At 37.3% G+C, this 27952-nt stretch overlaps 2 pseudogenes; both read left to right on the top strand.

Annotated features, from left to right (window-relative positions):
* Positions 1–132: 132 nt before the first annotated feature.
* On the top strand, positions 133–27844 carry LOC125343235 (annotated as a pseudogene).
* Positions 15229–20043, top strand: LOC125343927 (annotated as a pseudogene).
* Positions 27845–27952: the final 108 nt, after the last annotated feature.

Raw genomic sequence — 27952 nt, 5'->3', positions numbered from 1 at the left:
AGGTGTGCTCCCATGTGCACTGCCCACATTATTTTTCTGTGCAACTGGCAGGTAAAGAGGCTTCCAGTCTCACCTGTAAGGGTTCCAGTATTTCTCATGGCTCTGCAGTTGTAGTTGATACAACATCTCAGCTGTGCTCTTCTGGTTTTCCTATGTCTCTTCCTCTTCTGTGTTCCCATAGCACAATTTAATATTATTGTTCTAGATCTGGTCCCATCACAGTTGTTCTCTGTTTCTAATAAGTTTCTTCATTATTCTGAGTTCCTTGATGTTCCATACTAAATTTGACTTATCCTTACAGCCAAGGTATGCATGGCACAAGGAGTTAAGTCACATTTTCAAATATAGTTGGGGGATGAATAACTAAAAGTTTTTTGTTTGTTTGCTTGATTTGTTTTTTTTTGGGGGGGGGTGGATATCAATTCCAGGACTTGAACTCAGGGCCTGGGTACTGTCTCTAAGCTCTTTTGCTCAAGGCTAGTGGTCTACTACTTTGAGCCACAGCCCCACTTCTGGTTTTCTAGTGGATGATTGGAGATAAGAGTCTCACGGACTTTCCTACCAGAGCTGGTTTTGAACTGTGACCCTTAGTTCTCAGCCTTATGAGTAGCTAGGATTACAGGTGTGAGCCACTGGCATCAGGCATAACTAAGAATTTTGAGGATATATTTGAAGTCCCCCAATGTAGTTTGATGCACAATAGAACTTAATTTCTTTAACTTAACATTTTGGAAAGTTTCAATAAAGATTGTAGTTTCTATTTGTTCTGTTTGTGTTGTAAAACTATATAATTTTTCTTTAAACCAGACTACTTTCTTTGTAACTCCAAACTCAAAAATATCAGAAAAAATAATTTGGGCACTTTGACTTTCTTGTTGTTATCAATATATTTACATTTGCAAATTGGGGCAAAGGGATGTCTTATTAGATTAAAAGGATAGCAAGACAGCTTACAGAGACAGAAAATGAAGAATGTCCCACCTTTGGTAAAATGCACAGCAGATAAAGTGTCCTGGCCTTTCCTCAGTCTGTAGGTGTCCAACAAAGGTGAGTGAAAATGGAAAATAACAGTGTATCTGGGCTGTGAGGAAATATACTGAAGTTCAGGGGCTGGAAAATTACTACAAATGAGCAGAGTACACACAGTCTCAGACAGGTCTTTGAACAGGAGGCAGGGCCAGAGTAATTTGTTTTAAAGTGTGTCTGCAGTTCTACCAGTGAGATATAGCGCATGTCACTCTGATGTGATTAATGCGTATTCAATAAGGCTGTGAGGTAACCATGAAATTCCCAAAGTCTCAGATGGGAACATGGTCACAATGCCTGCTGTTACATTTCACATAAGCAGCCAGAGGGCAGCACAGCAGCTTGATTTTTAAATGCCACAAAAGGTCTTAAGAAAGCCTTATGCCAAAGAAATGTATCACAGATGGCATTCCTTACTCCAGACACCTCCCCCAAACTCCAGACAAAGATATAGTTGGACACTCAAATGAGAATAAGAATAAACATCTAGAATTTTGAGAAGCCATTGGAAAGAACATGGCAGTAAAACCTGAATTCATCACTGTAGCAGGTGGGAAAAAAACTGGGCATACAGAAGATAGAAGGATTTATTAAGTAAAACCCTACTAAAAAGAATCTCCAATCCTAAAAAGAATTAAAATCCTTTTTTAAGCTAAAAATAGTTTTTGGCATCTTATGCAGTTTTGTTTCTTAACTTACAGTTCCAAATACTTTTTAAAAGTACTGGGGGAAAGCACGTGAGAGTATGAACTCAGCACTTCCTATGGTCTCTCTTTATTATTATTTTTTCATTCCTGGCTGGTGAGCGATCACTTGAACCACGCTTCCAGTCCACCTCCTAAATGGTGGACCAAATGACTGTTCACATTTGGCTCAATGGATTGCACTGGGTATCTTTTTATATTCAGAAATGGACTCTGGAAAACTGAAGTGTAGAACGATGACACTGAACACATAAAAGCAAACTTAATTGCACTTATTATATTGAAACTCTTTAGAGTAAATGATTCATGTTTCAGAAAGCTTACTTTTTTGAAAAAGTTGTTTCTGCCTGATCATTAGGTAATCAGAACATTTGACTAAGAAGAAAAACCCCTTACTCTTTAGTATCTTAGTTAATATGTTCCCCTTATCTTTTATTCTTTGGCCTAGACCACAGTCTGCTATATTTAAGAACATTTCAGTTTCTGAAACAGAGTTAATTTTCTTGATTTTAGAGCAATGTAGTAATTTTAAACTAAGCTAGCAATCATATCACATCATTCTATAATAGTGTGCCATTTCCAGGGAGGGAGTTGATCCATAAATATAGGCCATTTTTTTCTGAACTGTAAATCAAGATACATGATAAGCATGATAATGTTTTTTGTATATTGATGACAAATTATTCAAAATGTAGCTTTACCGAGAAATTCAGGATGGACTACCATTTTCCCCACCATAGGTTTGAAAAAAGTTTGTTGATCTCACTAAGAGACCACCAGGCCCATCACTTAAACCTCAGGCTTTCCTGCTGCCCATAAAAAAATTAAATAGGTGCTTTATTTATAAGTACAATATATCTAAATCAATGTCATATCATTCCTTCCATCATTCTTTCTTCCATCTATCCCAATCTCACTCATTATTATTATTTTGTGTGTCAGTCCTGGGCTTGAACTCAGGACCCAGGGCACTGTCACTGAGCTATTTTAATCAAGGCTATTGTTCTATCACTTGAGCCATAGCCCCACTTGCGGCCTTTTGGTGGTTTATTGGAGATAAGAGTTTCATAGACATTTCTACCCTGGCTGGCTTTAAAAATCTAATCCTCCGATTTCCTGAGTAGCTAGGATTGTAGGTGTGAGCCACTGATACTTGGCCTGTCATGGTTTTAAACAGAGAAGAATGTCTCTTGTTTGAATAGCTTAGGTTCTTCAAAATACATGTACAAAGTGCTTTCTCTAAGTAGAAGGTGGTATCTTTGATGAGCACTGGGCCAGCACACTTTGCCTTTTTTGAGAGACATCTCATTAAGTCCGGGTCACAGACTTTGCATCCACTGTCTTGCTTCAAATGAAGTTTTTTTTTTTTATTAGTCCAGAATCTGTAATTAACAAAAGCAAAAAGCTTTGATTGTATCTGATTTATGTTAAGGTCAGTGAGTGGAAATAATAGTTCCAAGCTAATTTATGAAGGTCAAGAATGTCAGGAGTTCTTCACTTTAGAAAAGGGAACAGATGAAAATGAAAGAGGCGAGGTCACAAGGCTGAGAATTTTGGTTTGTTTCTGAGACAGATTTTAACTATTTGAAATAAATTGGCATGTCTGATAGTCTTTCAGAACATAAAATAAAAATATGAGTGTGCTTAATTTGATTACAGGAAAACTATTTGCAGATATTTATTCTTTTATACTTTAAAGTGGTTATTGTTGTTATTATTAAAATATTACTGGGTTTGGCATCATCTTTTTCATTCACGTAATTCTTTCATTCAATATGAACTCCTTAGGCCTCTGGAAAGGTGAAGCACGACTGTTCTTCCCTTCCCTTCCTTCCCTTCCCTAGGTTCCTTTTCCAAGTAAATCTTAAATAACCACTAGTCATTTTTAGCATCCACTAGTATCTTTTAAATAGCAAGTATTTCCTGGGAAAATATAAGGATACTTAAATACAGACCTTTCTGGGACTTGATCACGTCCAAAACATGTTTCTGAAGTATGAGGAAAGAAGCAAGAGGAGAGATGATTGATGGAAGGGATGAGTCTAAATAAGGTATATCATATGCATATCTGAATTTGTCAAAACAACCCTCTTTATATAACTAACTTATGGTAATAAAATCATGTGTGTGGTTGGGGGGGGGTATGTGGATGCAAAGCAATGCATCTCTAATACCAGTATTTTAAGTTGTTCGAGATTTTGGAGATAAGATTCTTGTTTGGTCTTGGTTTTGGCCAAAGAATATTCTGGCATAGCTCCATTCATATCAGAAATCCAACATTAATTCTTCCTATAGTTAACCTACAACTGATCCCCTTTGTTTACAGTGCTTGACATGCCTTCAGATGCTTCCAAGGAATGGTGTGTTCCATGGAAGCAAATATATAAAAGCTATGGGTCACTTAGGCATTCAAGGGTTAGTTAAAAGGAGAAGAACTTCCTGTTGTCATGGTCCTACCACCATGATGTTTTGCTTGGAACAGGGCCAAGCAACTATGAGCCTTCCATGTGCTAAAATAAATTCTCCCTCCCTGAAATTGTTTCACTCAAGTATTGTCTCAGCAAGAAAAGTAATATATATATGGTAACAGAAATAAAATAAAGAAATGTTGAATAATTTTTAAAAAGTGAGATACCTGAAATCTCAGTTCTCATCCCCAGGACGAAGCATGTTACCCATTGTAGCAATGGGGCAATTCTGAAAAGCTCGAATCCATTTTTTTGTGGATTTAAAAAAGTACACCTCTTCCTTCCAGTCCAAGTTTGATATCTGAAACTTGTAATATATAGTCTTTTCAGAGTAGAATCTCTGTCATATATAAGTATGTATACTTCAATGAACCTCATATAAGTAGGTGATTGATAATTGCTTAGTAATAGAGGGCTGTAAAGACAACCATGGCTCCATTAATCAGACAAACAGAAATTTGTCTGTATGATTCAGTGCCCAAAATGAGAAGATAAGTTTTTTTCTTGAATCTGAACTTCCAGGAGCAACAAACAAAAGATAGTGACTTCCTTTGTCTTTGTTTTAATTTATCAGACATGACAAAAGTTATTTCAACTAAAGACTTTTGAGTACACAAATAAAGTATATCAAGATGGATGCAAATAAATGTATCAAAATAAAATAATTTGGATTTTTAAAACATGAGCACAAATAGAAGCAGAAACCTAGGCAATATTAGTTTTGATGAAATAAGACCTTTTATCCATTAAATAAAAACTGTTTTATCACTTTTCTTTCCGATTATATAATTAATACATGCATTGGGGAAAATTTAGGTGCATGAAAAGTTTAGTTTACCATCGAAAAATTAGTACCATAGATATTTAGGTGAATAGCTATTTTTTTTCAGGGAATCTTGACATGTAAGTGTGGGTTTTAGTTTTTCTACAAAGATAGACTTATATCAAAATAAATGTTTTTAATTGCTCTTTTTGCCTTATCTGCCCTTGTCCCTCCATATAAATAGATGACTATCTAAATGACCATATCAAAATGTCATGCTATAAATTTATTGGGTCTAATAGGCATTTTATACCTTTATTGTAGTCCTTTTGCTGCTAATAAACTAGGAACAAAATTGGTTACCCTTGATCATCTTTCTAGAATACATTTTCAGGATTCTAATGAAAAGCTGTCCAATGAAATTGATAAATCACATAGCAGTCATCAGGGGTACTGAGTCAGGATACACTGGTGCAATGTCAGGTGAAGAACTTCCTCCCGTGATGGTCTGACTGCTGTGATGTTTTGCTTGGAATGGGGCCAAGCAACTATAATGTGAGCTCTCTATGTGCTAAAATAAATTCTCTCTCCTTTAAGTTGTTTCTCTCAAGTAGTTGTCTCAGCAAGAAAAAGTTATATGTGCACTAGCAAAAATAAAATACATGAGTGTTGAATAATTTTTTAAAAGACACCTGAAATCTCAGTTCTCATCCCCAGGAAGAAACATGCTACCCATTGTAGCAATGGGGCAATTCTTTTTGAGAAGCTGAAATCAGTATTTTTGTGGATCTTAAAAATTACGCATCTTACTTTCATCTCTTTGTGTCACATTATGGTTACATAGATGGTTTTGGAACCATCTTCAACTTTATATAGCTCTTAATTTTTTTTTTTTTTACAGAAAACATCCATTTTGCAGAAATACTAAATAAATATTGATGGGGCCAGGAATATGGCCTGGTGGCAAGAGCACTTGCCTTGTATACATGAAGCCCTGGGTTCAATTCCCCAGCACCACATATATAGAAAACAGGCAGAAGTGGTGCTGTGGCTCAAGCGGTAGAGTGCTAGCCTTGAGCAAAAAGAAGCCAGGGATAGTGCTCAGGCCCTGAGTTCAAGCCCCAGTACTGGCCAAAAAAAAAAAAAAAAAAAGAAAATACTAAATAAATATTGGTTAAAATCCATGTCATTACTTACTCCTTTATGCATATAATTGTAACCCTTCTGTACGTCACCTTGACAATAAAATTAAAATGTAAAAAATCCATGTCATGATGAATTTTCTGCCTGCTAATAATATTCTTGTGGCTAGTAGGAGTGGGACATTTTAAATTTAGGTGCAAAGATTATTCTGCAGGATTTGCCACATGAGCTGGGCTTGTGGATTGTTCTCAATTGTCATTTTTTTTAAGTAAATGCATTTGTTGATTTAATTCCAATGTGCACTTCTCTGATTTTTCTGCTGAAGCAGAAAAAACCCTGGTTTCCATAAATATCATTTGAAGTAGTCTATAAGATTGAGTTTTTGAAATCACAGAAATTTTATCATTCTGGAGCTAGAAGGAATTAAGAGACTGAAGAGCATGGCATTTTAGCTTGGGATACTCAAGCAGGCTTAACCCTCAGAAATAATTTGCGCGCTCATGTGTGTGTGTGTGTGTGTGTGTGTGTGTGTGTGTGTGTGTGTGTGTGTTTGTGGGTGTTCATTTTCTTGAGGACCAAATGTCCAAGTTTCCATTAGAATCCAAAGGAATCCATAATAGAAAAAGTTAATAATAAAATCAGCCCTGATTTTGAAAGGGAAAAACTGAAATCTAACCTGATATCAGATTTACATATTACTTATATAACAAATTAAACATAAAATAAACATACAATCAGTGTTTCTAATGCATAGCAATATAATTTCTAAAACCATTTTTGGTGCACCATTATGACATCTGAGTTGGAATGAGAAATTCTTCATTTAAACCGTGCTTCTTCAATGCTTGTGAACTTCTGATCTATAAAATGAAAACTTCAAAAACTCTTTAAAGAGTTGTTTTGAAGTGATAAGGAGTTTGTGAAGTATAAATGTGTCTAGAATAGTCACAGGGAAGACCTAAGTGTTGGAGAATGAGAGCTTGCAATAGAATAGTAAATTCATAGTTAAGAGTGTCTTAGTTCAACAAAGGGTTAGGCAATATTTGTTAATGTAGTCAACTACTAGGAAGTCAGTATCCATTCACTCAGTTTTAAATTAGCCTAAGATGGCTAACTTAGTGGTGGCTTATACCTGTAAGTCTAGCTGAGGATCATGACAGGAAAGTCCATGAAACTTTTTTAATTTCTGATTAACTAGCCTAAACCTGGATGTGAAACTGGTACAAGTGATATAGTTAGTGTCAACCTCTGTGGAAAAGCTAAGGAACAGTGCCCAGGTCCTGAGTTCAAACCCTATTACTAGAACTCTCTGTCTCTGTCTCTGTCTCACTCAAACTGAACTAATACTTTTCTCTAATAAGAAAATCTAGCCCCTAGAATTTTATTAGTCAAGCTTTTGTCACTATAATAAATCCACTCAAATTTATATGCAAACTACTTATGAAAAATAATTTTATTAGCTCAATTTTGAGGCTCAGAGTTTGAGATCAGGTGACCCCTATGGTTTTGGCTTGTAGTGAAGTCTTAAAGGCATCACAGGAGTGCAAGTGTGGGCAAAAGAGCTCATTTCAAACATGCAGCTAGACAGAGAGGGAGTGCCCAGGCTTCCTCCTTTTATAACCACACACACATGAGAACTACCAAGAGCTCACAAGAGAGACTGGCTCACTAGTGGCTCACTAGGCCACATGGCCTAGTGGCAAGAGTGCTTGACTCCTATACAATGAAGCCCTGGGTTCTATTCCCCAGCACCACATATATAGAAAACGGCCAGAAGTGGCGCTGTGGCTCAAGTGGCAGAGTGCTAGCCTTGAACAAAGAGAAGCCAGGGACAGTGCTCAGGCCTGAGTTCAAGGCCCAGGACTGGCAAAAAATAAAAATAAAAAAGAGCTCACAAGAGAGTCACTTTAATCCCTTTCATGGAGGCGGTCCCAGTGACCCAAGGACCTCCTACCAAGCCCCACTTCCTACAAGTTGTATCTCTTCCTGAAGCACCTAGGGATTAAACCTTTAACACGTGGGCCCTTGGAGGACACTCAAACTGTAACCAAACCATAGTTGGCTTGTTGTGAAGATTACATTATATCATCATCCATAACACTGACTGATATCTAAACGCTTAATAAATTCTCAGCATTTTACAGCCCTTGATCCCTGTAGATTATAATTCCCTTAGAAGTTATTATGTACCTATACTTGCATACACACAAATAGGCACTGTCCAATAAATATATATATTCATTGTGAAAAGATTAGGCAAAGATCAGGGACAAAGAATTCTTCAAATTGCAAATGTTTTCACTTTATGATGGTACTGCACTGCATGTGTGTTAAAGTTGGGGAGCCCCACAAGGGCTTATGAATTTTGTTCCCTATGTGCAAGCTCTTTCACAGTTCATTTTCCCTGCACAAAGAGAACCCCCTCTCTTTTAAAAAGAGAAAACAACAACAAATACATGATCTAATAGAGGCAGGTATATAAAAGAAAACCTCAAAATTAACAACATTTTAGAAACAAATTTTACTTGATGAAGTGAAAGCATACAGCAAAAATAGTTGTCTCTATCAAATAAAAAACAATATGCACTGAACACAAAAAGATCCAAGTCCTCAAAGGTTACAAACACATAGTGTTATGAACATGTTTCAATAAACAAAAAATCATAATTATAGACACAAAGGCCAGTGCATTTCTTCAACGTCAACATTGCAAAGCCCATGGAGAATTTGTTCCTTGAACAGGAAACAGTGCTGAATATTTCATTCACTTCAAAGAGCAGAACTTGACAAGCTGACCTGTTATTTTGGATTTTCTCTCTACAAAGTAATTCTTCCTTTCTGAAGGTAGGTCATGACGTGCAGTTCTATTTATAATGACAGCAGGGCAGTGTGTCCGTTTTGCTTCCACACAACTGAACAAATGACTCAGAAAGATTGGTCACAAAAGAAGAGCAAGGCTGTATGGGGATTGCATACGTAAGGAAAGCACATGTCAAATGATTAATATAAAAAACAGTTGATTTAAACCTATGTCAGTCCAGAGTTTGATGATCAAACAAATTGGGATATTAAATTAATCTTCCTCAATATAGTTTCCTGATGGAAATCAAATCAGCAAATTATTAGACATTCTTAATGTTTAATGTGTATGCTTCAGAAAGTTCAGATATCTGTAGTGGAGGAAGGTAGAGGAGATGATAAACTTGGGCTTGTTTTACAGAGGAATTTTGTGTTAGAACATTGGGCCAAATGAAACTTGGGGTTTGAGTTCAAGGATTAATGCTGCTATTAAGCACTCTTCCACTTGAATCATGTCTTCAACCCTTTTCACTTTAGTTATTTTTCAGATAGGGTCTCAAGTTTTTTTTTTCCCCAAGGCCAGACTCAGACCTCAGTCCTCCTGCTTATGCCTTCACATAGCTAATACTGCAGATCTTAGCAAAGATGGCTCTTAGCAAAGAACTCTCCTCCCAACTTGTTCTTTGAGATAGGGTCCTAGAAAATATTTGCCCAGGCAGCCTTGAACTCTAGTCCTTTTATCTCTACCTCCCAAGAAGCTGAGATCACAGGAATGAATAACTGGCATCTAGCTTTTGTATAATCTTCCTTGAGATGTAGCTTCTATAATTTACAAATCATATCAATTAATGTATTTCTCTAAAGCAACCTAAAGCCTCACTGAATGATACAAATGTTAGTATTTCTTCATTCATCCCTTAACTTTAAAAAAAATGGTGAAAGAAGGTACAGAAAGAAAAAGAAACATGATATACAACTACAGATCTCATCTTTTTTTCCACAGGGAGCATTTTCCAAGACCACTAGGGGATACTTGAACCCTATAGGCTAAGTTTTCTTTGTGTACATGTATAGTTAAGATAACATTTCATTTATAAATCAGGTACAGTAAAAGATTAACTGCCTAGGGAGTGATTCAATGGAATAATGCTACCAATGCATTCTAATTTAAGGTAATGGTTGTACCTCCACTTCTCCCTGTGATAGCTTAAACTACTGTGAAAGGATGGGATAAGAGAAGAGCTTTAGGCTCTAGGACTTCAATACTTAAGGTCTTCCTTTATCAAGTTAAGAACCTCCACCTTCAAGAGGAAGGGTTTCACAGCATGGGGCATGGAAATTGTCAGCTCCATACTCTTGTGTTTGGAGTCATCACTAAGTAAAATGAAGAGGACTCAAACATCACCACTAGCATACCGTGGCAGTTGGTGTGACAACTGAATGTCTACAGGCAGGGCAGGTAGTGTGCTCCTAAGAACAGCCAATGCCTTGTGTCCTCAAGTGGGACAAAGCAGGTGGGCTCTGAGATTTCATCACACTACTCAAACAGTGAAATTTAAAACTTAGGAATTGCTTCTTATGTACTGTTTTGCACCATTGTTACTGGTGGGTGACTGGAAGCTAGGAGAGCAGAACTGCCTAGCATGGGGGAAGGATGCTTTGTAAGGGATAGCACTCTCTGGCATAATTCTTGACTGAGCTCATCCTGAGAGACATGGCTGCTCTTGCCATAACCTAAATGAAATGTTTACACCCCTACACTGATATCCAAGACAATTTGAAGCAACTTATGTCTGCTTTGTAGAAAATTGACATGTAGATTCATATTTCTGAAATTTCAATCAATGGGTTGGTTTTATACTAAAGAAGTTTTAAAAAATAGAATCTTGGGTACATTTCTTGCACTGTGAAACTGTAACCTCTCTGTACATCACTTTGACAATAAATAAGAAAAAAATAATAAAAATAAAATAAAAATTGTAAGACAATAAAAAATAATAAAAGGTTTCAAAAAGAAAAAAAATAGAATCTTGTTTAAACCAGTGGCTGTTGGGTTGCGTTTGCTGACACACAACTTTATTGAGGTCTCAAAAAAAAGATAAGCACAGTGGTATCTGCCTGTAATTTCAGCGACATAGGAGGCATAGGTAGAAGGACTGAGACTCAAAGCTAGGCTCAGGCAAAAACATGAGAGAGAATCTGAAAAATAACTAAAGCAAAAATGGCTAGAGGTGTGGCTCAAGTGATGGTGTAGCTTAGCAAATCCCTGCTTTGAGTTCAAACCTCAGAAATAAAAGAATATATATATATATATATGTATATATCTATACATAGATATATGCTTATATGTGTATATATTATAAAATATGAGTGTACATATATTGTATGTGTGTATATATGTACACATATATGTGTATGTGTATACATATATATATTCATATATAAGACACATCCTGGGAAACTGATAGCCACAAAACCACAAAGATGGTCCATAGAAATCTTGTTCCACTCGTTTCCTAGGCATTTCGTTTCTGCTGTCATATTGTAAAAGTTACCTTTATTAAAGTCTTTTATCAGCACTACTTGAAGAATTCTTGTCTTCTTTCATCTGTCTCATCCTGTATAATGGCCACAGCAATGTGACAGTTTTTTGGGTTTTTTTTTTGTTTGTTTGTTTTATAAACACAGCCACACAGAAGGATTGATCGTTAAATAGGCAAAGACACATCTGGCGACTACAAAGACAAAGGGAAGCAGGCATCACATGACTATTATCAGGAGGCCCTGATGCATGGATGAAAACACAGCAGGACAGGGAAGATTAGTTCATAAAGATGAATGGCGCAATTCACAAGTGCAATATCACTGAGACTATTTGGGAACAACTAAGATCTTTATGTGAGCATGACTTTTGCACAAACCTCAAAATCAGCAGGGAAGGTGGCACATGATCACTGGACAAGCTGCCCTCTGTGTCCTCTGGGCCCACACACAATGGTGGGGCTCTGGGGCCAGTCAGCTAAGCTGTACCTCCCAGCTCTTCAATTCTCAGCTGTGTGATGCTGTCCAACGTTACTAATCTGTTTCATTTTGTTTTCACATATTCAAAATGGACATGATAACTCTCGATCCTTTATTATTCAGGCTTGATCAATAATGCTCATGAGCTACTTTGCTTTTAAGCATGTGTCAAGAAATACCATGCCAGGAGGACATGACAGAGGGAAGGTGCTTGCCCCATAGCTGCAAGGAAGCAGAAACAGGAAGGGCGTGAGACATGATATACTTTTGAAGACTCTCCCCAGTCACCTACTTCTAATCAGGCCCTACCTTCAAATACCCCATTTGGTATAAATGCATCAATGGACTAATCTATTGGTGATCTTGATATCTTCATGAATCAATCATCTTTCAATAGTGTGGCAGGTTAGGTACCAAGCCTTCAACAGATGAGCCTTTTGATGGGACATTCTATATGCAAACTATGGCATCGTTTCACAAAATATTTTCTTTTCTTTTCTTTCCTTCCTCCCTCCCTCCCTCCTTCCTCCCTCCCTGACTCCCTCCCTCCCTTCCTTTCCTCCCTCCCTTCCTTCCTCCCTCCCTCAGCCTCTTGAGTTGCTAGGATTACAGGCATGAGCCACTGGCTTTTTTTCTTTTGTTAGTACCAGAGTTTGAACTCAGGGCCTTGGTCTAATTTGACTTGCTTGCTCATAGCTGCCACTACACCACTTGAGCCATGCCTCTAGCCCTGAATTTTGCTCCTTTAATGGAAGATGGAGCCTTATAGACTTTTCTGTTTACACTGGCTTCAAACTGCAGTTTTTTGGATCTTAGTCTCCAAGTAGCTAGGATTATAGACGTGAGCCACTGGTGCCCAGGTACTCATAATGTTTTAAATCAAGATATCAATGGAGCAGAGCAAGTGACTCTTTTCTCATTTCTTTTTATGTCAATGAGTAAACAGAAATAGATGAAAATCAACTAAAGATATGTAACAATATGAACCTTCAAACTGGACTAAATCAAGAATACCAAAGACCACAATCCGGCACTTATTCTTATAATCTCATTTGCAACTATTTTAATGAACAAAATCTTCCTGTTGTGAAAATGAAATGCTACTTTAAAATTTCTGTAGTCATCTACTATAAGCAAATTATAACTTTTGTTACTGTAAAATAGTTTTCCAATTGGGGAAGAGAGAGAGAGAGAGTGTGTGTGTGTGTGTGTGTGTGTGTATGTGTGTGTATTAGTGCTGGGGCTTGAACTCAGAGCTCTTGATTAGCTTTGTGGATCTAGGCTGGCACTCTACCACTTGAGCTACATGTTCACTTCCAGCTTTTTGCTGGTTAATTGGAGATGAATCTCAGGTATTTATCTATCGCCACTTGCTTTAAATCTTGATCCTCATGTCTCAGCTTCCCAAATAGCTAGGATTACAGGTGTGGCCCATTAGAGCCCAGATTGGGGTAGAACTCAAAAGACCCAACTATTTCTTTCCATTTTGCACCAGTATTGTAAAATATCCATTTACTAATTTGCATGAAATGCATTCACTATTGGAGAATCATAATTGTAAATTAAAATGTCATTATCCCATTTTAATACATGTAACATTGTTATCTCTTTCACTTTTCCTTGGAGACTTGGTAAGCCAATTCTTTGAGGGAGAAATTTTATTTTAACATACCGCTTGTATTTTTATTTACAAAAAACCTCCATAATTACTTGCTGGCTATATCACTAAGGAACTAGAAACAGCCTAAGTCCATCTGAGGAAAAGGAGTTTGATTTTTGCATGAACTTGACTTTTCATGCCAAGAACTCTGGGGAATGAATACTGGGTAAGATTTAGAAATCATTTCCCAAATTACAGTACCAGAATCACACAAATTAAAGTATGTATGAGGTGACATTGCTGAAAGTGTGAAACAAGAAAGAAGATCATGGGAAGAAGAAAGATACAGGATGTATGGAAAGCTCTGGCATAGCTAAGAAGACTGGACAGCTTGAATAGCCATGACCTGCATTACAAAGGTCAAATAAGTGGTTGAGTATAAATGAGATCACATTTATAAATTGAACAATATAAAGTTATTAATAACACTCATGTTTTTTCCCCTAATAAAAAAATGGGTCCAAGCTTCACAATGTTTGTCTGGAGGAATTGTAAATTGTATTCCCACTGTGGGAAAATGTTGGAACCACTTTAGCTGGTAAAGACAAATACCAAAGGTTCTTTGTCAGAATTGCTTACTATTGTTTATATACATGTGATTTTGATGGCTATGGAGCTATTATTTTAGCTCTCTTTATTATTATAATTGTAGACGTTTTTCCTGTAACAAAATCATCTAAGTGTTCATTATGTGGCAGTGCTGGGATAAATATAAGTGCTAATTTACAAAAGAAAAAAGAAAAAGAGAGAAAACTTGCTTGTAAACTAACAAGTTTGGTGCAGAAAATAAGATGTTGAATGAAACACAGAAAAGAAGGTAAGATGATCCCTATTCCTCAAGAATGTCTGCTGAAGGTTAGAGATAACACAAAAATGAAAAGAAAAATTAAAGCAAAGCTGCAGTGGTTACAGATTTAGAATGGAAAACATTCATTTCTTCTGTGAAAATATTCCTATGAAATTATATCAGGTTTGGGTCCTGTGTGGGGAGGGCCTCACAGAAGATTGTGCTGTGGGGTTTCATAGTAGCAATGATAAGCTTAGAAAATGCAAATCTGCACCAAGAGAAAGCAGATTAGAGGCTGCCAGCAGCAGGAATGAAATGTAGGCCAGCATGAAGAATCATATTGGGGTGATGGTTCTAAAAGTGGAGTATAGTTATGGATTATTCACTCAGAATTATAGGACTGAACACTCACAATGGGTAAATTTGATGCTACATGGGAAGCCATATGATTCGAAAAGGAAATGACTGGGTGGAATTCAGTTGTCCTGATGAATGATTGGGAATTTTAGTAATGCATTAATTTTCTTTTTCTGCTACATAAATGGTCTCAAATTTCATAATTTCATAAGACAGAAGTTTGTTTTGTTCTAGGATGGGCTGTGGTTGGACATCTAAAATGAATACTGAGGGACTAAACTCACGACATTGGCAGGCCTGTTTCCACCTTCAGATTCCAGGAGTGAGTTTGTTCCTTGCTTTTTCTGGCTTCCAGAGCCCTTTAGTATCTTTAGTGACATGGCTCCGGTCTTTGCTTCCAGTCACAGAACTACTGTCTCCTCATGAACCCTCTGTTTCTCCCTCCTGAAGATCCTTGACAGCAGTGGGCATGTAATTCAGTGGTACAGCATTTATCTAGCATGAGCAAGATCCTGGATTCTGTCTCAACATTACTAAAAGAAAACAACAATAACAGTACCAAAACTCTTGCAATTGCATTTAAGGCTCCCACAAAATGTAGGATAATCTTCCCAAATCAAGATCTTTACCTTAAATACATCTGCCAAGACACTTGTTCTACAGGGCAATATATTTAAGGGTTCTAATTTAGGCAATGAGTTTTGGGGAGCTATTAGTCAGCCCACAGGAGTAAGCAGGCATATTCGCTCTCTCTATGCATCATATTACACCAACTTCATGATACATTCTTTCCAAAGTGAGAGGACTTGAGGAAAGCTTGAGAGCTAAAGACGTATCCAAGAACTCTAGCTGGGTTGTTAAATATGCAATGAAGAATCACACCATCAAAGGTGGTAGAAAATGGAGAGGAAAGACATGTTGAGCCCACATTTCTGAGTGTGAAATATCAGGCCAGAGTCTCGAGTGTGGAACTATTAAAGCACTTTTTATTGAGGGAAGAAATGATTTCAGAGGGTTTTGATGAAAGGTTATTCTAATGAACAGCAATCAAACCAGAGAAGTACTTCAGATGAGAATGCATGTGTGGAGGCTCCTTCCACAATTCAGCCATGAAGTAAGTGACCTTGAGCTTCAGCTATGATGGTCTCTTTTTTTAAAGAAAGCCTGAAGCAATATGAAGAAAGAAATACTGGGGTTGGGAATATGGCCTAGTGGCAAGAGTGCTTGCCTCATATACATGAAGCCCTGGGTTCGATTCCTCAGTACCACATATATAGAAAATGGCCAGAAGTGGTGCTGTGGCTCAAGTGGCAGACTGCTAGCCTTGAGAAAAAGAAGAAGAAGAAGAAGAAGAAGAAGAAGAAGAAGAAGAAGAAGAAGAAGAAGAAGAAGAAGAAGAAGAAGAAGAAGAAGAAGCAGCAGCCAGAGACAGTGCTCAGGCCCTGAGTCCAAGCCAAGGCCTGGCAAAAAAAAAAGAAATATTATTTCCTTAATAACTGAATCAGGATAGGAGGGTATATATGCATGATGGATCATGTTTGTACTGCAAATAATAGAAATTCCCAAATAATTAAACAAAAGTTGTTTTTTTCCCAATATGAAGAATGAATGTAGGTGGCTATGAATTCACATAATTCAACTCTTCCCATTATCTTCTAGCAATATCCAGATTGGGCTGTCAGGCTGCTAGGAGTCAGGCTGATCTTTTTAAATAAAGACGTGGGAGATGTGAAGACAAAATACTGTTTCTCCTCCAAAAGGGAAGAGGCTGGCAGGATGCTTTTCTTAGCAACTTTGCAGAGTTTCTCAAGAAGTAACACTTAGCTGAGTGTTTACCAGCATTTGCATGTCCTCGAAAGAGGTGAAAATATGAGGCCAGGTCCCACATAAACCTCTCAGCTTCAGACCTCTGCAAATTCTGTGTTGTTTATTGATTGTATCTGCAAATGGAGCTAAAAGGTGTGAGGAATAGGAAATGTGTTCTATAATGGATTTTTAGTGCTGATTAATGTTATATGTTTTGGCAAAGACCATACCTCTTTTGTTTCTACTATCGTACAAAGAAAGAAAGAAGAAAAATGGGCCATCTGTAGTGATCACAAATGTACAGGAAGCAACGTAAAAAGCTTGTAAAAATTCAAATATTTTCCTTTATAGTTACATATCATTGTCTGAAAACCTTTTAAAGTTCTTATGATGGCATAAAATGACATTGTCAATTTGGTGAGCTAAGTTCCTGGGTGGTTTTACTACTGGCATTTGTGAATGAACAGGACATAAACCAAACTCATAAAATTAGCCAAATCATTTGTAATTTCTAAAACTAGACTTCCAAGATATTCCAAGACTTTTAATATGATTATGCTAAACATTAATTTGACTTTTCATTGTAATTTCAGAAGGGAAGCTGCTCATTATAACTTGACTATCGTCATGTAGCATGCACTTTCTTGAACTTCTCAAGCAATCTTTTCCTGCATTATGATTTTTATAATGCCATAGGGAAGACATGAGAGTCACAGCCTTTGTCATGTTTTAGACCCCACTCAATAATAAACAACCCTGGCTTCATGATTTGTCTCTAAGTCTTGTGGGTCTTTTTCTCTTTTCTTTTCTTTTCTTTTTTTTTTTTTTATACCAGTCCTAGGGCTTGAACTCAGGACCTGGGTGCTCTTCCTGTTTTTCTTTGTTTTGTTTCTTTGTATTCAAGGCCAGCACTTGAGCCACATCTCCACTTCCCTCCTCCACTCCTGCCTTTTTTTTTTTTTTTTTTAATAGTTAGTTGGAGATAAGAGTCTTACAGGTTTTCTTGTCAGGGCTATCCTGGAACTACAATCCTCAGATATCTCAGCCTCTTGAGTAGCTAGGATTACAGGCATGAGCCACCAGTGCTGGACATGAAATCTGTTTTACTCTGCGATACTGACTGAATCAGGCAGGAGTGGATAATGATCATTTTTTAAAGCTCCTCAGGCAATTCTCTTGAAAAATGCTGATGCATATCTGTCCCTCATTTTTCCCCCCCAGTTTCTAAAATATGCTATATCTCCTACCAAGACAAGCCATGAAAACTTCTTAATGTGTTTCATTATGTATGGTCATATTTTTTTGTTTTCTCTTTTAGTATATGAGGAATTCTCAGTAGAAACATCACAACAATAAGCTTGCACCTCTCAGTTCTTAGGAGCTACTCACCTGAGTGGCTCTTCCAGAGCATCAAGAAAAACAACAACACTAAGTAGGATCTAAAAACTATGCTTGAGAGGTACAGTTGAAGTACATGAGTGGCACCTATGATTCTAGAGCTCTCATAGCCTTAGCAGCATAAGCTTAGCATCCATCAAAAATCAAGTTGTCTCTCATTTCTGACAAACACTAGCAATGTAACCTTGGCTAGTTCTGAAAACTTTTAGCTGATGTTTTCTCCCATGTAAAGTAACAGACCTTCTTCCTACCTACCATGGGCAAAAGTGGAATAATAAATATAAAATTCTTCATACAGAACTCATAGGGTATGTTCAATAAATATTTGGTGATTATGGACAGATTTGTTTAAGTGAAGCAACTTTTTAATGTATTCACTCTGAGTGTTCCATGGGTGATTTCATCTGCTTTTATGGTTTCCCAATACTGATAGTCTATTATGATGGTTTAATTTATGGTTTCTTAGCTTATGATGATACAAAATCAATATGCAGTCAGTAAAAATTATATTTCCAAAAATACTTGGTGTTCTGGTCTTTTCCTGGTGCTTATAATATGCAGTATAAAAATGTGTGAGACACTGCAATGGCAGCAAGATCACCAAGGTAAATAAGATTCTACAGTCATTATGTTGTCAAAGTTATTTTGTATGTTGTGTTTTTTTGTTTTCATACATCATCGTATTTACAAAATGCCCCTTCATATAAACATGAACTATCCAAAATTTTATTTAAAAATAGTTGACATAAATAACTTTGTCCAACTTTTTGACTAATTTCTATGTTCTGAACATGTTTAAGAAATAAGCTAGAGGACACCAAGATGGCGGCGGCGGGGCGACGGAGGCAGCACGAGCTCTTCCTGTGGGCTCTGGGCTCCGGGATCTACAACTCACGCTGCCTCTAGAAGTGATTCTCAGGGCCACCGGCACTGGCAAGTCCACCCTGGCGCTGCAGCTAGGCCAGCGGCTCTGTGGCAACATCGTCAGCGCTGATTCTATGCAGGCCTATGAAGGGCTAGACATCATCACCAACAAGGTTTCTGCCCAAGAGCAGAGGATCTGCCAGCACCACACGATCAGCTTTGTGCATCCTCTCGTGACCAGTTACACAGTGGTGGACTTCAGGAACAAAGCAACGGCTCTGATTGAAGTTAAATTTTCTCGAGACAAAATTCCTATTGTGGGAGGAACAAATTACTCCGTTGAGTCTCTGCTCTGGAAAGTTCTTGTTAATACCAAGCCTCAAGAGATGGGCACTGGGAAAGCAATTGATCGGAAAGCAGAGCTCGAGAAGGAGGACGGCCATGTGCTCCACAAACACCTAAGCCAGGTAGACCCAGAAATGGCTGCCAAGCTGCACCCACATGACAAGCGCAAAGTGGCCAGGAGCTTGCAAGTGTTTCAAGAAACAGGAATCTCTCACAGTGAATTTCTTCATCATGCAGAGGAAGGTGGTGGTCCCCTCAGAGGCCCTCTCAAGTTCCCTAACCCTTGCATCCTCTGGCTTCATGCTGACCAGACAGTTTTAGATGAGTGCTTGGATAAGAGAGTGGATGACGTGCTTGCCGCTGGTCTCCTGATGGAAATAAGAGATTTTCACAGGCGCTATAATGAGAAGAAAGTTTCAGAAAAGAGCCAGGACTAGCAACATGGTATCTTCCAGTCAACTGGCTTCAAGGAATTTCACGACTACCTGATCACTGAGGGAAACTGCACACCAGAGACCAGTAGTCGGCTTCTAAAGAAAGGTATCGAGGCTTTGAAGCAAGTAACTAAAAGATATGCCAGGCAGCAAAACCGATGGGTTAAAAACCGTTTTGTGAGCAGGCCACAAACCTGCCGCCACTCCAATAAAGATGTCATACAATGAAACTGAGGACAAAAGAAGTTACCATATGTGTGACCTCTTTGATCGGATCATCATCGGGGACCGTGAGTGAGCAGCACATGTGAAATCCAAATCTCACTTGCACCACCTGAAGAAAAGAAGATTGGACTCAGATGCCATCAGTACCATAGAAAGACAGAGTCTTTCTCCAAACCAGAACATAGGACTTAAAGAGAAGGATCCTTGGGACAGTGCGATAGAGAGCTACAATCAAGCATTTAAGAGATATCATCAGTGCCTTTGCAAAGGAAGAAGGGATACGTTCAGGAAGGAGGTTACATCTGTTTCTTCTGCCTGGGCTGCAGAATGCTGGACAGAAAACCCACCACTTTCCTTGTGGTGTGAAGGCCTCATGTCCCAGGCAGCAAGCCTTTCATGAAAGCTCCTGTGTGGCTGTTGTGTCTGGTAATAATGTAGTTCAGGGTGGGTTTTTTGTTGTTGTTGTTGTTTTTAAATTTTTGAACCTTAAAGGTTTGATTTTAGAAAGAGGCACAGTTTGCATATTTAATACATGAGGATCCTTTTAGGGGTGAATACAAAGATTCACTATATCCCTTAAAAGATTTTTGTCCCTGATACTGGCTAAAGATATCTGATTTGCAGATGCTTTGTAGATGATTGAGGTATTGTGAGGCATAAATCAGGAGTTCTGGATTTGGGGACAGTAGGAGAGGGTGAGCCCTAGTGTGATAGTTAAGCGAGCCAAATCAGCTCTTGGAGTTCCAGAGAAGGAGGAACCAGGCCTAAATAGTTGTGATCTGGAGTGTAAAAACTAAAGACTTGAAAGTCATTGAGCTGTTCCTGTGTGCTAACTGCTATTGCCGCTATCTTTCTAATATGGCAGAAATCTATATTTTCATTGAAAATTAAAATAAAATGTTTGCAAGGGTCTCTATGCTCATTGGAAAAAAAAAGAAATAAGCTAAGCTGTAAGGTTTACAATGTCCAGTAGGCTATGCATATTAAATGCATTTGTGAGCTGTGGTGAGTTTATTGGGAATATAACTCCAATGTACATTGAGGAATGAGTGTATATATGTCTCCATTTCTTAGCAAAATCTTGAAACAAAATAAAATCTCCATTTAAACAATCCACTTTTAATTTTTCATTGTTATTGTTTTGTTTTCTTAGACAAGGGCTTGTTATATAGACAGACTAGCCTTGAATTTACAATTCTACTGTTCCAGATTCATAGTGCTAAGAATACAAGACTATACCATCTCACCAGGCCTTCAGTTTTCATTTGTAATCTCCTATATAAGGCAACAAGGCTGTCCACTAATTCATTCAACAACTACTACTGATAGCCTGCACAGCTCTTAGTATTGGATGTGTAGAGATGAGTAAAATAAACAAATTCCTTCAAATACTTATAGTTTACTGTTTGCATCTTCACATCATTGTTATATTTACCAGTTTTACTTCCTTGGTTCCTAACTAGCCTTCCTGCTCCTAAGTGTTCTTGCCGATCCTTTCCTCCATGGAGCATTAAACCAATTATTCTAAACTCTAAATTTTTACTAGCCAGCATTCCTGTTGAAACTTTCCAAAAATTCCCAATATCTTTCAGGATTAAGGTATTGCTTTCCTATTAGTTCCGTTAGCCTACTCTCTTTCTAGATTTCCTGTAAATCCCATGCTTCTTTGTGAGTCTGTACTGATTTGCCTCTTTGTATTCCTGGTATATGTCTATTGGATTAAGTTTGATATGCGAGAAGGTCTAACTTCTCCCAATAATGTCACTACTCTTCATTTCATTTCATTGTAGAAAAATAGTAAGTCACTGTATTGAATAAGAATTGGTAGAACAGTAATTTTTCACTTTTAAACTGGAATCTTAGTCAACAAAAACCATCTAAACTCTATCCATTAGCCATATCATCTTGTCATAAGTATAATTCAGAGATGTTCAGCAACTTATTCAAAGCCAAGACTTGAACCTATATTTTTAGAGTCTAATTGCTAACTTGCCTTTTATTCCTCCAAGCCAAAGAAGTCTTTCTGAACAGTAGCTATACTGTGGTTAGAGTTTGGGATTATTCTGAGGAAATCTTTTGAATATAAGTAACAAATGAAAAAAATAAAAAAATAAGTAATAAATGCAAGTGAGGATAACCTTATTAGTAATGTGTTTCCTGCTGGAGATGGTAATTCATAAGCTCATTTGCTTTATGACTCATAGCTCTTGGAAAAGAACAAGATTACAAAGAAATGCCTATTTTTTATATTTGACCGGCCACATGCTTTAGCTACTTTCATCTCTTTTCGTTCAAAAGAAAAGACAACAACATTGTAGATAGCATGTCTTCATTGCTTGAATTGCATTATAGTGAAAACTTCTTTGTTGTGCTCATACATTTAAGAAAATTGGTAATTGTTATTTCTGTAAAGAATAGCTATAGAAAAAGGCTTCAAGATGAAAACGAGGGACAGATTTCAACAGAACATCATCACTCAAAGGCTTTTATCTTTCTGTGATTTAGTCTTATCCCAGGTATTGTTCAGAACCTGAAATATATTTTGAAGATTAGGTTGTCATAATATAATCTGAAGTGGGCATCTTAAAGTATTAGGATTCATCCAAACTGAGATGTACTAGATGATGGAATGAGTAATAAAATGTGCAGGAGTAAATTCTCTTGAGATAATAATCTTCCTCCAACATCATCAAGAGAAAAACAGCTTGCTATAAAAATATATCAGCTCTTGGTTTCCCAAGTAGGAAATTATTTGAAGAATTCTTGGTATTTGATACCAATATAACATATTTCCTTGTCCTTTTCATATTTTTTTTTAAATTTCATCACCTTTTTATTGTAATCCAGGATAAAAATGAAAATAGATAACATTGTCAGATCAGTTGCAAGTAATAAAGAAAAGGTCAATGCAAACTCAGCTCAGAGTAGATTTCAAACTAAGAAGTGACTTAAAGCCTTATAAAACTAGAATGTTGAAGAGTATCCAGGCATGCTTTGACTCAGGACTTGAAGAATGCTAGTGTTTTTGTAAAACTGTTGGGGTCTGTCTGTCACTTGGGCCTATTTTCCCAATGTTGGCCTCATTGAAAGTTTACTGTACCAACTTTCAACCTACCAGTTTAGCGATGTGAGAGAAAATAGGGCAAGATTCTATTAGATCTTTTCTAGTACATCAGAGAAGAATGAATGGAGACCCCCTACTGAAATAGCTTGAGTGGTGTGTCCAGCTCACATCTCAGATAAGGGAATAGATTACATTAATAATCCTGACTCTGAGGTTCCATGTTTGGAGAGCAAGACAGTGAGATGAGGTCATCCCTAAATGAGCCATGTGAACTTAAACACAGGGAAAGGTAGCCATGTTTTCTGTTGCTGGATATAGGGTTAGGAAGACAAACACAAGTGATACTTATTGCATAGCCTACTGATTGCCATTTCTTTTTTTACTCAAAAATGCTCCTTCACTGGTATTCAGAGCAAATTCTTTCTAATGACATTGCTCCTGGTGGGCAAAATGGGTCCTGGAAGCCTGCCTTCTCTTCAGCAACCTCTTTTTCTGCCTCCATTTTAATCAAGACATGGGCTCAAATTCCCTCTTATTTCACTGCCTCTTGCTGATTTCATCACAGTTCATTCAGTCTACAAAGACTGAATATGCCTGGTGTGCACCATTATTAAATTTGAGAGGAAAGAAGCTAAGCAAAAAATGAGGAAGAAAACATTTTTTTCTTACCAGGACTGTGTTGATTATATTTCCTTTTCTCAGAGAGGCAAATTCCTCCATCAGTCTGGACTACTGCAAGCATAAGAGACTATACATGGCTAAAGGATTTAGACATAGGATTGGAGAATGTCTTACCTTTTTTAAAAATCATAAGGTACCAGACTTTGTTGAATATATATCGAAACAATTTTTATAGACTTAGCAGAAAGAGGTACATTCTTTTAAGAAAATACTATAGCTCAAATCCAAATAAGGTATGTAAAAGATGAAAATAATAAATACTCTGCTGATGGTTATACATTTACTCCAAGAAATGTACAGAGAGTTGAAATTCTGCAGTCTGGAAGTAGAAAATAGCATGATGTACATCGGCATTTATTTAACATCACATTCATGTTTTCCATACAAATCAGAGTCGAGCTCACTGTTCAGCTGAACATATGCTTTATTCTATCCCTGCAGTCTTAAATGTTTGGGAATTGGATTGAATTTATAATGAAGAAACTCAGGCATATTGCTCATCTGGTTATGGAATACAAAACCAAACAGATGATAATTTTTTATTTGGATGTACCTCCCAAGACTGTCATGTTCTATGCATGCAGATGCCAAGTACCTTTTCCTCCAAAGTCAAAGGTGAATGTGGCACGTAGTCAGTGGATTGAGTTGAAGAATCTAAGTTGAGATGAGCTGAGCACCAAGTCATAACACTGAAACCTGATTTGAGTGATGACTTATAAGGCGACAGCATTAAACAACTGACTCATCAAATGAGTCATTCCTGCTGAATTGTGCACTTTCATTATCCTCAGGAATCCATAATGAATTCCTCTCATTCCTTGCCCAGTGCTTTAGCATATTGATTCTTTTCCCTCTTTATACTCTGGAGAGAAAGCAATCTATACATGGGGAGGGCTTGAGGATCCTACAGGGGCAAAACTGTGAGATAGGCAGAAATTGTCTCCAGAAAGCTCTTGTCAAGCCCTCTTCTAGAGTATTTTTAGTGCAACCTCTCAAAGGTCAACCATTTCCTTTCTTTCCCCCTTGTTTCCTTTAACACCAATCATTCACTGGGTCCAAATGTGGGGATATGGTGGGTGACAACTCTCTCACTGGGTGACAACTTCTGTCCTGAAATTTTGTCCTCTTCCCTCCATACTCTTACATACCAAATCAATCTGTTCTCTAAGTTGCTTCTCCATGGGCCTTGATAAATGATTGGCACTACTTTGGGGACTGGGCAGAGTAATTGACTAGATATTCCTATCTTCTTTTCTTTCCAGAGTAGTCATTTGATGCTTTTGCCTACTAGCCAACCATTTCTCTTACTTCCCAACCGTTCTTTGCACAAACAACCCTCACCACACTCAATCCAGGTGTGCTTCTAAATGTTAATTTGGACCACATCTAATCCAAAAACAAAGTGAGATGTAAGACCTTTGGGAAACTGGAAAAGGGAGAGATCTTTCAACTAACAATGTGACCAAGAACCATCTTTACCATCACACAAAGAGAGCTACAGCCTTACAACACACCAAATTGTTAACACCAGAAGGGTGTGGCTAGCACCTCTGCTTCAGGTCCTGTTAATAAGCCACAGAAAAAAATCAGTGGTTGGCACTGATTGTATGAAAAGGGCAAACTTGAATCTCGTTAGACCTGGTACCAGAGCCACTGTTAAGCTACATGATCCAATGACTCCTTCTATTTACTTGTGCTACATAGAGTTGAATTGGGTTGGTGTCCTTCACAGAGGAGAGATTTCTAAATAATACAGTTTAAAGGAACAGTGAAAGGAATTCCTTGAGCAATAGCTCATGTTCTACTGTGGGACTTGGCAAACTTTCCTCTAACAGCCAGAAAGTATTTCAGAATTTATGGGCTACAGGGGTCTGTTAACACTACCCACTTCTACTGTTGTAGTAAGAAAGCAGTCATAGGCAATATACAGATGAATATGATTGTGTTACAATAAGACCATATTTATGAACACTGATACTTGAATTTCATGCAATTTTTTATGTCTTGAAATATTTTTCTATGTTTTCAACCACTTAAAATGTAATGAATCAGTACAAAAATAAAAGTCTTATAGTGGTTTTCTCACTCTTGCTCTATAGGAATAGTTGACTGCAGAATCCTAGTAACTGCCTCTCTGGATATAGAAATTCAATTAATAAAGAACATTTAGAATCCCATGTGTAATGGTAAAATCAATCACTTTTAGTCACTCTATTTTTACCCCATCATCAGAGCTAATGTCTTTTCAGTTAATAGGATTGGATACATAGTGACTTTGGTTTTAATCATAAATGGCCTTAACCATTCAATTTCTATATATTTGTTGAGGCATCTTTTCCCCTGAGGGGACTTTTAAATTATATGGTTTACCCAGAGAGTGAATTGAAGGATTTGTAAGTTAGCAAATTGATCAATGTGATAAATAAGAAGATTCACTATTGAAATAGATTAAAGAGACATTATCCCTAGGGAGGAATGATTTGTGCTTTATGATGATTAGCTAAACAGCAAAGATAGTGGCTAAAAGAAAAACGTAATATGGTGATCAGTGAAACCCTACAAATTGCTTAAGTATAAAGTATACCAATGTAAAGTTTCATGCATGATCTTACCACTTCTTGTAAGGATGGCGATGCTAGAAGCTATTGACTTCTGTCTTTCTGTGTCTACCATTATCTATTTTATTTATCTATCTATATATCTATTGCATATAATATGTGGGAATCTTGCACTTACAGGATCTCACATAAATACATGTAGATACAAATACCTATACATATCAACAGATAGGATGATTGACAGATACCCTAGCTTTGTGCTGAGCTATTTACTAAATTTCTCTCTTCATTTAGAAATCAATATAAGAGATACAAAATAGAAAATTATATTAACCTCAAACTATCTGAATGTCCAAATACTCTAATATTAGAATGTAAAGCATTTACATTTAAGAGTTAATGCCTTGTATCTTCTGCACAGTACTTGAATGTTTTCGAGCTAGAGGATTCTGTAAAATAAATTCAACTTAATTCCACAAATAAAATTTAATGAGAGAAAGATTAGTTTTTGTCACAGAAAAGAGCCGATTCCTGTGGGTTGGTGTTTTTAATTTATTTTATTTTATTTCATTTTTAATGTTAGAGAAGCAGAGTTTGTACATGTTCAGTAAGGGCAAAAGGACCTAGGACAACCAATGAATCAGGAACATCAGCATTAAGTTTTAGAATCTCTCTGTGAGGATAGGTCAAAGAGATTCTTAGTAGCATAATAAAAAAATATGCCCCTTAGCAAACAGGGCAGAAACAAAATGATAAAATGATTTGCAATACTAGGATATATTTTATCTATTTATCTATCATATCTACATATCTAGACCTAAGTGCCAAATTGTTGCTTTTAAGAAAAATGTTGTTTTCCTTCTCTTTCTTATTTCGTTCTCTAATTTCATATTCTACTTGTGTGTTCTAAAAATGACTGCTCTGACCTTATTTTTTTCCCCTTTGGGAAAATTCTCAGAGGCTCCCAAAGGCTAAAGGTCACTTACAGATTGAATTCTCAGCAAAATTTACAAGGTTTTCCACAGACATCTCAAGCTTATGCTTCCAACTGGTATTCCCACTGCATACTGTCCAGACATTATTAAGAAAGCCAATCACTCTTCCTGTAAGCAGCCTGAGGCGACCTGTGAAAAATGGTTTGCTACTCTCTAGACCCAGAAAACCCCACAAAATCATGCAAGTCAGGAGGTTCCAATCTTCGTGTTCACTTTAAGAACACCAGAGAAACAGCCCAAGCCTTCAAGGATATGCATACCTGAAAAGCTACCAAATACCTGAAAGATGTCACTTTAAAGAAGCAATGTATGCCCTTCCGGCGTTGCAATAGTGGAGTTGGCAGGTGTGCCCAGGCCAAACGGTGGGGTTTGACACAGGGTCAGTGGCCCAAAAAGGGTGCTGAATTTCTGCTGCACATGCTTAAGAATGCAGAGAGTAATGCTGAACTGAAGGGTTTAGACGTAGACTCCCCGGTTATTGAATACATCCAGGTGAACAAAGCACCCAAGATACGCCGCCAAACTTACAGAGCCCATGGTAGGATTAACCCATACATGAGTTCCCCCTGCCACATTGAGATGATCCTGACTGAAAAGGAGCAGATTGTTCCTAAACCAGAAGAGGAAGCTGCACAGAAGAAAAAGGTATCCCAGAAGAAACTGAAGAAACAAAAACTTATGGCACTGGAATAAGTTTAGCATAAAATTGCAAATAAATGAATGTTACCATTATTAAAAAAAAAAAAGAAGAAAGCCAATCAGAAAATTTCACCATTTCTGGTTCATACTTCTTCTCTTCTTCAAAACTTTATTTTTCAATTTCCTCCTGCACATTATTTTGAAGCCCTATTCAT

Source organism: Perognathus longimembris, chromosome 2, assembly GCF_023159225.1.
Source record: "Perognathus longimembris pacificus isolate PPM17 chromosome 2, ASM2315922v1, whole genome shotgun sequence".
Classification (NCBI taxonomy): Eukaryota; Metazoa; Chordata; class Mammalia; order Rodentia; family Heteromyidae; genus Perognathus; species Perognathus longimembris.
Note: the sequence above shows the minus strand (reverse complement) of the source record. Positions and strands in the feature narration are given on the sequence as shown.